This window comes from Wyeomyia smithii, chromosome 2 (genome assembly GCF_029784165.1).
Source record: "Wyeomyia smithii strain HCP4-BCI-WySm-NY-G18 chromosome 2, ASM2978416v1, whole genome shotgun sequence".
NCBI lineage: Eukaryota > Metazoa > Arthropoda > Insecta > Diptera > Culicidae > Wyeomyia > Wyeomyia smithii.
This window is the reverse complement of record NC_073695.1, coordinates 159,376,418-159,383,979: the sequence shown is the minus strand read 5'-3', so window position 1 is coordinate 159,383,979 and position 7,562 is coordinate 159,376,418. Positions and strand designations below refer to the sequence as shown.

Here is a 7,562-nt window from a genome sequence, read left to right as displayed (position 1 = left end):
TATCCACAGCCATGCTACAGTTGTGGCCGCTTTCCGCTATCGATGGTACCCACTGCTCGCTCCCGCTGCTGCTAAGGGAGGACTGCTGTCGTCGCTGTTCAGAACTATTATGAGCGGCTCCGGCTGAAACAGGCTCTTATATAGGGATGAAAATAGGAATGAATTATTTTTTGTACGTGGTGGATCGACATAACTTGAAAAATATGTGTGACTTCATTCCGGCTCAGAGCGATCATTTGATAAGCTCCACCTCTTTTTTCAGTTTCTAAAGTTTTCCTCAGTTTCGTAGCACGGATGCACAAAAATGATTTCTTGTCGAGCCGGACCGATAGCACTCTCATTGAAGCAACAAAATAACATGTTCTGTGTCGTGTTGCGCAGCTTCGTTGAAGAAAATGTTCCCGTCCCCGTGTCGCATGTAAGCAGATTATTGCGTTCAGTAGACAGTAGATAGTGTATCCAGCGAATAAACACCGATGGTGCTCTCACACACGCAACGGTTTTAACCCGTATCTTATTGCGGTTTGTAACATCAAGCGATTTCGTTTGCTCGCTGTTGCGTGTTGCATCATGTTGCAACTTGGCAGCTGGGGGACGACGAAATTCTGTTTATGCTGATTGATTGAATCGACTTCATATTAGCTCTGCATAGTCGGACTAACTGCTTTTGTGAATGCGTACTAACAGGGCAATTTATTATTCAATGTCGGTTATGCTGATCGCAGCCTTTGCGCTGCCCCTACAATGGGGGGTTTACTAAATAAAGTGAAAGTAAAAATTAGACAACTACAACAGAATTTGATTGCATCCCGCACAGAATGTCTGCTTGTGTTGATGCCAGAAAATTATTAACCTTCAATTATTTTGTTTTTGCCTTGAAAAAAGCATGTTGCGGTTCAAAATCGGTTGCTAATTACAACCTTTGAGCTGCCCTAACATTGGGGAATTAAGATACACGGACAACATGCACTGTGGAAGCTATTTCACTTTCAGTAAATCAGACGGGTGCGACAAATTTAAATTGTTAGGATGCAACACAGAATGCTTGCTTGCGTTGATAAAAATTATTAACTTTCAATGACTTGTTTATTTGCCTTCAAAAAGGCATTTTGATTTCCGAAACTGGATTTCCTGATGACAATCATCATGCTGCCCCAACACGGGGGGAATAATGGCTGTCTGGCGACACACGCTGAGAAAAACCGCGCTGCTCCTGAGACGTGGTGACCAACCACAGGGCTAGCGCTGCTGCTGAGGAAGGACGACTGCCGTTGTCGCTGTCTGATGCTACGCTATGCATAGCCATGCCACAGTTGTGGCCGCTATACGCTGGCCTAACTGCTGAGCAACTGCAACACTATCCGTAGCCATGCCACAGTTGTGGCCGCCATTGGTATCCACTGTAACTGCGCCTGCTGGCCCTGCTGCTATCGATGGTAAGATCCGCTGGAACTGCTACGCCTATCCACAGCCATGCCACAGTTGTGGCCGCTTTCCGCTATCGATGGTACCCACTGCTCGCTCCCGCTGCTGCTAAGGGAGGACTGCTGTCGTCGCTGTTCAGAACTGTTATGAGCGGCTCCGGCTGAAACAGGCTCTTATATAGGCCAAATAGCATGTTTTCAATTGCAAGGTATATGATTCTGTCGACCGTGCTTGGGAAGCAAGCATATAACGACCAATCAGGGGTCGAAATTTTCGTTTTGACAAGGCTTGACTATTTTCAATAGTACAATAGTGTGAATAATAAAATAACAATTATCTTATTTTGGGAAGAATCTTAGAAGATTTTCCAATCTATTGCCGCAAGAACGAAGGAAATCCATCGAATACTAACCGATTTATTAGCATTTGAAATTGGACATATTTTTCACTTTTTTCGGTTTTAGATTTTCATTTCACATCCCTATGTAGCAGAACTTTTTTTTTTTATTCTCGCTTATTTTCCGTCGGTCTAGTTCCGCCACTGTTGTGGCCAATCACCGACGCCCAGGGAGGCGACTCCACACCCAGGACCCTAACTCACGACCCGTTTATTAACGGACCGGCGCCAACGGCTTTACTTCCTCATGCGATGGAAGGCGTGATCCCAGAGATTTTTCGCCTCAGAAAATCTCCCGGTGTCGGCTAGGATTGAATCTAGACCAGTTGGGTTGGTTGTGAGAGGAACACGCCACCTCACAACCATCGACACCTATGTCGGCGGTGGGATTCGAACCCAGGCGTCGAGCGTGGTTGGCGGAGACGTTACCAACCACACTAGGCCCCCGCTTAGCCGAACTTCCTGAGAGAAGTATTCTACTTCAAAAAAATTTGTTTTTGTTTATTTTGCATAAATATTTTGTTGTTTTTGAACAAATAAGTAGGATTTTTTTGACTAACCCCCTTAAAGTCGCAAAAAACCTTTCTTACAAAAATATGTGTATATATAATCGAATCAGAAATTTTTTTGATGATGCAAAAGTATGCAAAAGTATGCAAGGTACATGATATTACCGAGTAATGTATTTCACTGTTATAACTTTATATATATATATGTTCAGACTTAAAATTTTTCGCCGGGTCTCGGTAATTTATTGCCGAAAACGGCACCACTGAGTGCTCGGTTGAAAAAATAATAACAGCTGTCACTTTTTTTCGTGAATCTCGGTTCACCTAACTGATATTTCGGCTCGTTAATATTTTGTGCCGAAACTTCAGTTAGGTACAGAGATGCCAGATGTTTTTGAAAAATGTCTGCAACTGCTCGAAAACCGGAAAAATGTGCTCGAAATCTGAAAAAAATCTATCCGTGATCCGAAAAAATTTCGCTCGCGCAGGCAAAAATCTGTAAAAATCGTACACATGTTAAGAAAATCTGCGCAAATATAAGGAGACTTTGACAAAAATCTGCAGAAACCGTGGAAAAACTGCAAATACCTGCAAATTAATAAATATCTGCACACCGACTACAAAAATCTGCATTTTGCAGACAAATCTGCACATTTGGTATCACTGGTAAGGTTGAACCGAGATTTTCGAAAAAATGTGACAGCTGTCATTTTTTTCTAACCGAGCACTCAGTGGTGCCGTTCTCGGCAAAAAAATTCAAGTGTATATATGTATGTATATATATATATATATATATATATATATATATATATATATATATATATATATATATATATATATATATATATATATATATATATATATATATATATATATATATATATATATATATATATATATATATATATATACATGCATTGTTGTTGCCAGAAAAGATTGAGTAACACTAATATACCTCCTTCGGAATCTGATTGAATCAAACTCTTACTAATTTTTTAAGTGTTCAATCAAAAGTGGAATTTATTGAATGTATTGCGTAACATTTATTAGATGTCCGTACATGAATAAATTATTACAACTACGAGCAATTTTTTTTAAATTTCCAATATTTTTATAATTTTTTTTTTTAATAATGTATTTTGGCAGCACTGCCGCACACAAATGAAAGCAAGCTGTCAAAAAGTATGGTGAGTGATGGTAAATTCGTTTTGGCGGTGTAGCTACACTCGTGTTACACTTTTTACCCTGTAACTCCGGGAACAGTGTAGACCTGCGCGAAAACGAATTCATAAGTGTCAATGAGCACTTTGATGCACACTTCTTTGTTGTTGCACTTTCAAACTGTGCAGTCCATTTTGGTGGGAAGTGCGCAATATATATATATATACAAGTTAATCAAAATATTTTTAAATGTCTAGAGTACAACTGAAGGACAAAGGTTTGTCATAGCAGCCGTTATTTGCAGAATTTGATCGATAGCTGGTGAGTCATCGTTCCATCGGTGTAACTGCGACATTGGAATCGTTTCAGTTAAAATTAAAAATTTTTGCCGCAGGACTCCAATCAATCTCTCAACATGAGTTCTTAGTGCAGATAACTCTTTGGAGGCAACACAGGGACACAGAAGCTTTCACATTCATTACTACTTCATCAATAAGAAATCCTCTATCCGCTAATATAAAATCTCCTTCTTGGAGCTGATCTAAAAATCCCGATTGTTTTAAGATTTCTTTATCAGATATACGACCTCCAAAAGCTTCAGACATAAATATTACGGTTCCGGCGGCACTGATTCCAACAAGTACTTTCATTGTATTATGATTTTTATAACTAGAGTAAATGTTTGCATTGGCAACCATTTCCTGGGAACTTGGCGACTCTATATTAATTTCGAAACAATCAATTATTATAGTAACTGATGTTCCATACTTTTTCAAAAAGGAAAGTGGCATATGTTTGCGAAGAACAGATCTTTCCGGGAACTTCACCAAACCTTTCATGAGAGGAAATATGCTCTGAATCGTTTCGTAGAAGTATGTCGATATTGTTGTAGGACTTAAATTGTAAATATAGCCCAACGTTGAAAAAGGTTCATTGAGACGAAGCTTTCGCAGAGTAAGAATAAATATTCTTTCTCTATCAATCCCTTCACCAATAAATATATCGTTTTTCAACTTACCATATAATTTTTTTAGTACCAGCCCACTACTCAGTCCTGTGAAAGTGTGAAATATTAATAATGCATTTCTTATCACCTTTTTCAAGTGATGAAATTGCAAACTGTGTTTCTTCTCGAGCAATGGCGAGGTTTTTCTTTTGCTGTTGATGTATATTTTCTTGTTGTTGAGAATGATTCCGCGCTTGATCCAATGCTTTTCTCATTCGATTGAAATCTCCCTCCAGGTGAGCGTCAGTTTGTGTTCCTACATCAATGTAGAAAACATATTGTGGGTCCGTAACAATGGCATCTGAAGTATTGAGATGTTCTGTCGAACACTTTTTGCTGAAATTTAAAAACAAGTTAGATACATTGTGATGCACTGCACATTTCATAAACCTTACAATGGTGGCGTAATGTAATGTGTTTCACAAACTGATTGTCGGTAACATTTACATACGTTAATTAATTTGCAAGCATTTGCCGACGAATCTATCGTTGAGCTGAACAGCGCCGGTCTTTTATTTTGAATGCAAAGAGCAATATCAAAACCTTGATCAAGGGCATGATCTTGAGACACGCTAGGACTTCCTTTCGAAGGATCAGTGTTCACAAATGTCGCAGTAGCCAAATTATGTTGATGCTCTACGTTTCTTTCATTCTATTGATTGTTATCTTCTTCTGTATCAATAGAAGTATATATTACATCGGGAATAGTGATGTCCGATTTTTTCAACTAATCGATTAATTGCTATACGATTATTTTGTTCGTGTCCGCTAATCGGACGCGATTAGCTTACGCAAGATATTCGATTTATCGAGATAATCGATTATCTGATTGCGTGAGTCCTACGTTCAAAAATAAAATGTTAGTGCTGACCAACAGTCAGTTACCAATAAACTTGATCTCTAGATTTTACTGACAAATCTGGCAGAAAGCTCTAGAAATATTTCGTGGCCTACCTCTTGATTTCGATGTACGAACTATGATCGAATCTCTGCTGCAAATTCATTGTAAAATAGTGTAACACCTAAACTTTGCTTTTGTGCAGCAAAAAATATTGTACAATTCTACAACATATTAAAACTTTCTTTAAGAGACTTTTTGGCTATTCAGTTTGAAATCACATTATTTAATATATTTATTAGTTCAATTAGCCTAATTCTTTATGAATCTTCGAGGAAGCATTTTTCCGATTCAATTAGTTCTTCAGTTTTGTAATTGCGCATTCGTTTGCAAGTGATTTTGCTGTACGAAAAACTTTCCACTAGATTTAAGTGATCGAATCCTATATCCTAAACATTAGGCAAACGAATCAATAAATAGGAACCACCATATAAATTTACTTGTTAACGTCTGGAAAGCGAGAAAAGAAACATTTATTTCAAAAATGCTAAACATTCGAATGACAGTGAATGGCCCTAGACACCCTGTGACGTGAGTAGGTGCCGTCAGTGGAATCATGCATCCTCTCCTATCGACTGTTAGATTAGGAACATTTCTAGGTGGGGTCCTTGGAGCCGATTTCGCAGCTTTGTAATCGTTTGACCGGCTTTGCTGAATAGACTTCTGAAGGAACGGATGTTCCTAGAACTGGCATGTATTTCATCGGTATTTTATGAAGCGTTGGATCTGTCCTTGAATTCGGTTCCATACTATAATTGGGTCAGAATTTCTTGGTGCCAAATTGCCATGCAAATACTGCCGTAACTCCCCGGGTAATCTAACCATATGGTTGATGTTTTTGTATCTTGATGCTTCTCTAGCAAGAGTACCGTGGGCAGCCCACAGGTCATTACTTGGTTCGATGTTGACTGGTTCAAGTTGCTCCTCTCTACACTGCCTAGTAATTTTTTGCTTCATATTAACTAAAATTATATTAAATGTGACATCTGTTCATACAAAGAAAAGCAACATTTTTCTATTAGGATCAATCTGATCACTCCAAATGAAACGTGTATTTGCTATAGACCATCGCACGGTGACGTCACGCACCTGAGTTTGACAGCTACTGGTAACTATGTTTACCTCCGGGTGATGCAGTTTGGTTTTCAATTATAACAAATCTTTTCAATTGTGATCAAAATACCCTTTGAATGTTGTACGTGAGGTTCCAGTACACTAAGAACAATGATAAATTGAGCAGCATTTCCACTACGCGCACAATTGCTCTATCAGAAAAAAGCACAAAGTCCAAAACGTAAACAAAGTTACCACTAACTGTCAGAAAAGTGAGGTTAGAGATACGGTGAGATAGTCTATACCTTTACATATATCTACTTTGCGCTATTTTTCAGTGTTCTCCAGGGATACCAAATGTGTAGATTTGTCTGCAAAACGCAGATTTTTGGAGTCCGTGTGCAGATTTTTATTGATTTGCAGATATTTGCAGTTTTTCCACGGTTTCTGCAGATTCTTGTCAGAGTCTCCTTATATTTGCGCAGATTTTCTTAAAATGTGTGCAGATTTTTACAGACTTTTGCCTGCGCGAGCGAAATTTTTTCGGATCACGGATAGATTTTTTTTCAGATTTCGAGCACATTTTTGCAGACATTTTTCAAAAACATCTGGCATCTCTGGCAGGGTTGCCAATGTTCCAGTTTAAACTGGATTCCTCCAGTTTTTTTCAAGTGATCCAGCCAAACAGTTTATTCCCAAAATCTTCCAGTTTTTTTTAGATATCTGCCAGTTTTATCCAGTTTTTCATTCACTCAAGCTCCGATTGATTTTCAAAAATATTTTTAAAACGTAAATTTTGTAGATTGATGAATTATTGTGTTAACACCATTTTCAGTATTCTATCTTCTCGCACGAAACACGGTCAAATTCAAGACTGCATGACATGGTTGAGATGAAACCAAACAAATAAAATTTACCAGACCATAAAAAAATTATTTAAGTAGCAGTTAAAAAGTTGTAAGAAGAATTAGAATTAGATAGATAGATTAGATAGATAGCGAAGTCAGAAATAATTGAAATTCAAACTTTTAAGCTTCACTGATGTAACGGAAGAAAATGTTGCTCTGTTCTCGTTTTTTTTTGTAATTTTTAGACAGATTGATTGCGTAACTT

The 7,562-nt window shown here is 38.1% G+C and overlaps 2 long non-coding RNA genes across 2 annotated transcripts; one reads left to right on the top strand and one right to left on the bottom strand.

Annotated features, from left to right (window-relative positions):
- Positions 1-3,636: 3,636 nt before the first annotated feature.
- On the top strand, positions 3,637-4,040 carry LOC129724745 (uncharacterized). Its single transcript, XR_008727957.1, has 2 exons — positions 3,637-3,813; positions 3,887-4,040. It is a non-coding gene; the product is annotated as an uncharacterized LOC129724745 (long non-coding RNA).
- LOC129724746 (uncharacterized) lies at positions 3,749-5,468 on the bottom strand. The gene is made up of 2 exons (XR_008727958.1): positions 4,894-5,468; positions 3,749-4,834 (listed from the first exon to the last, which is right to left on the bottom strand). It is a non-coding gene; the product is annotated as an uncharacterized LOC129724746 (long non-coding RNA).
- Positions 5,469-7,562: the final 2,094 nt, after the last annotated feature.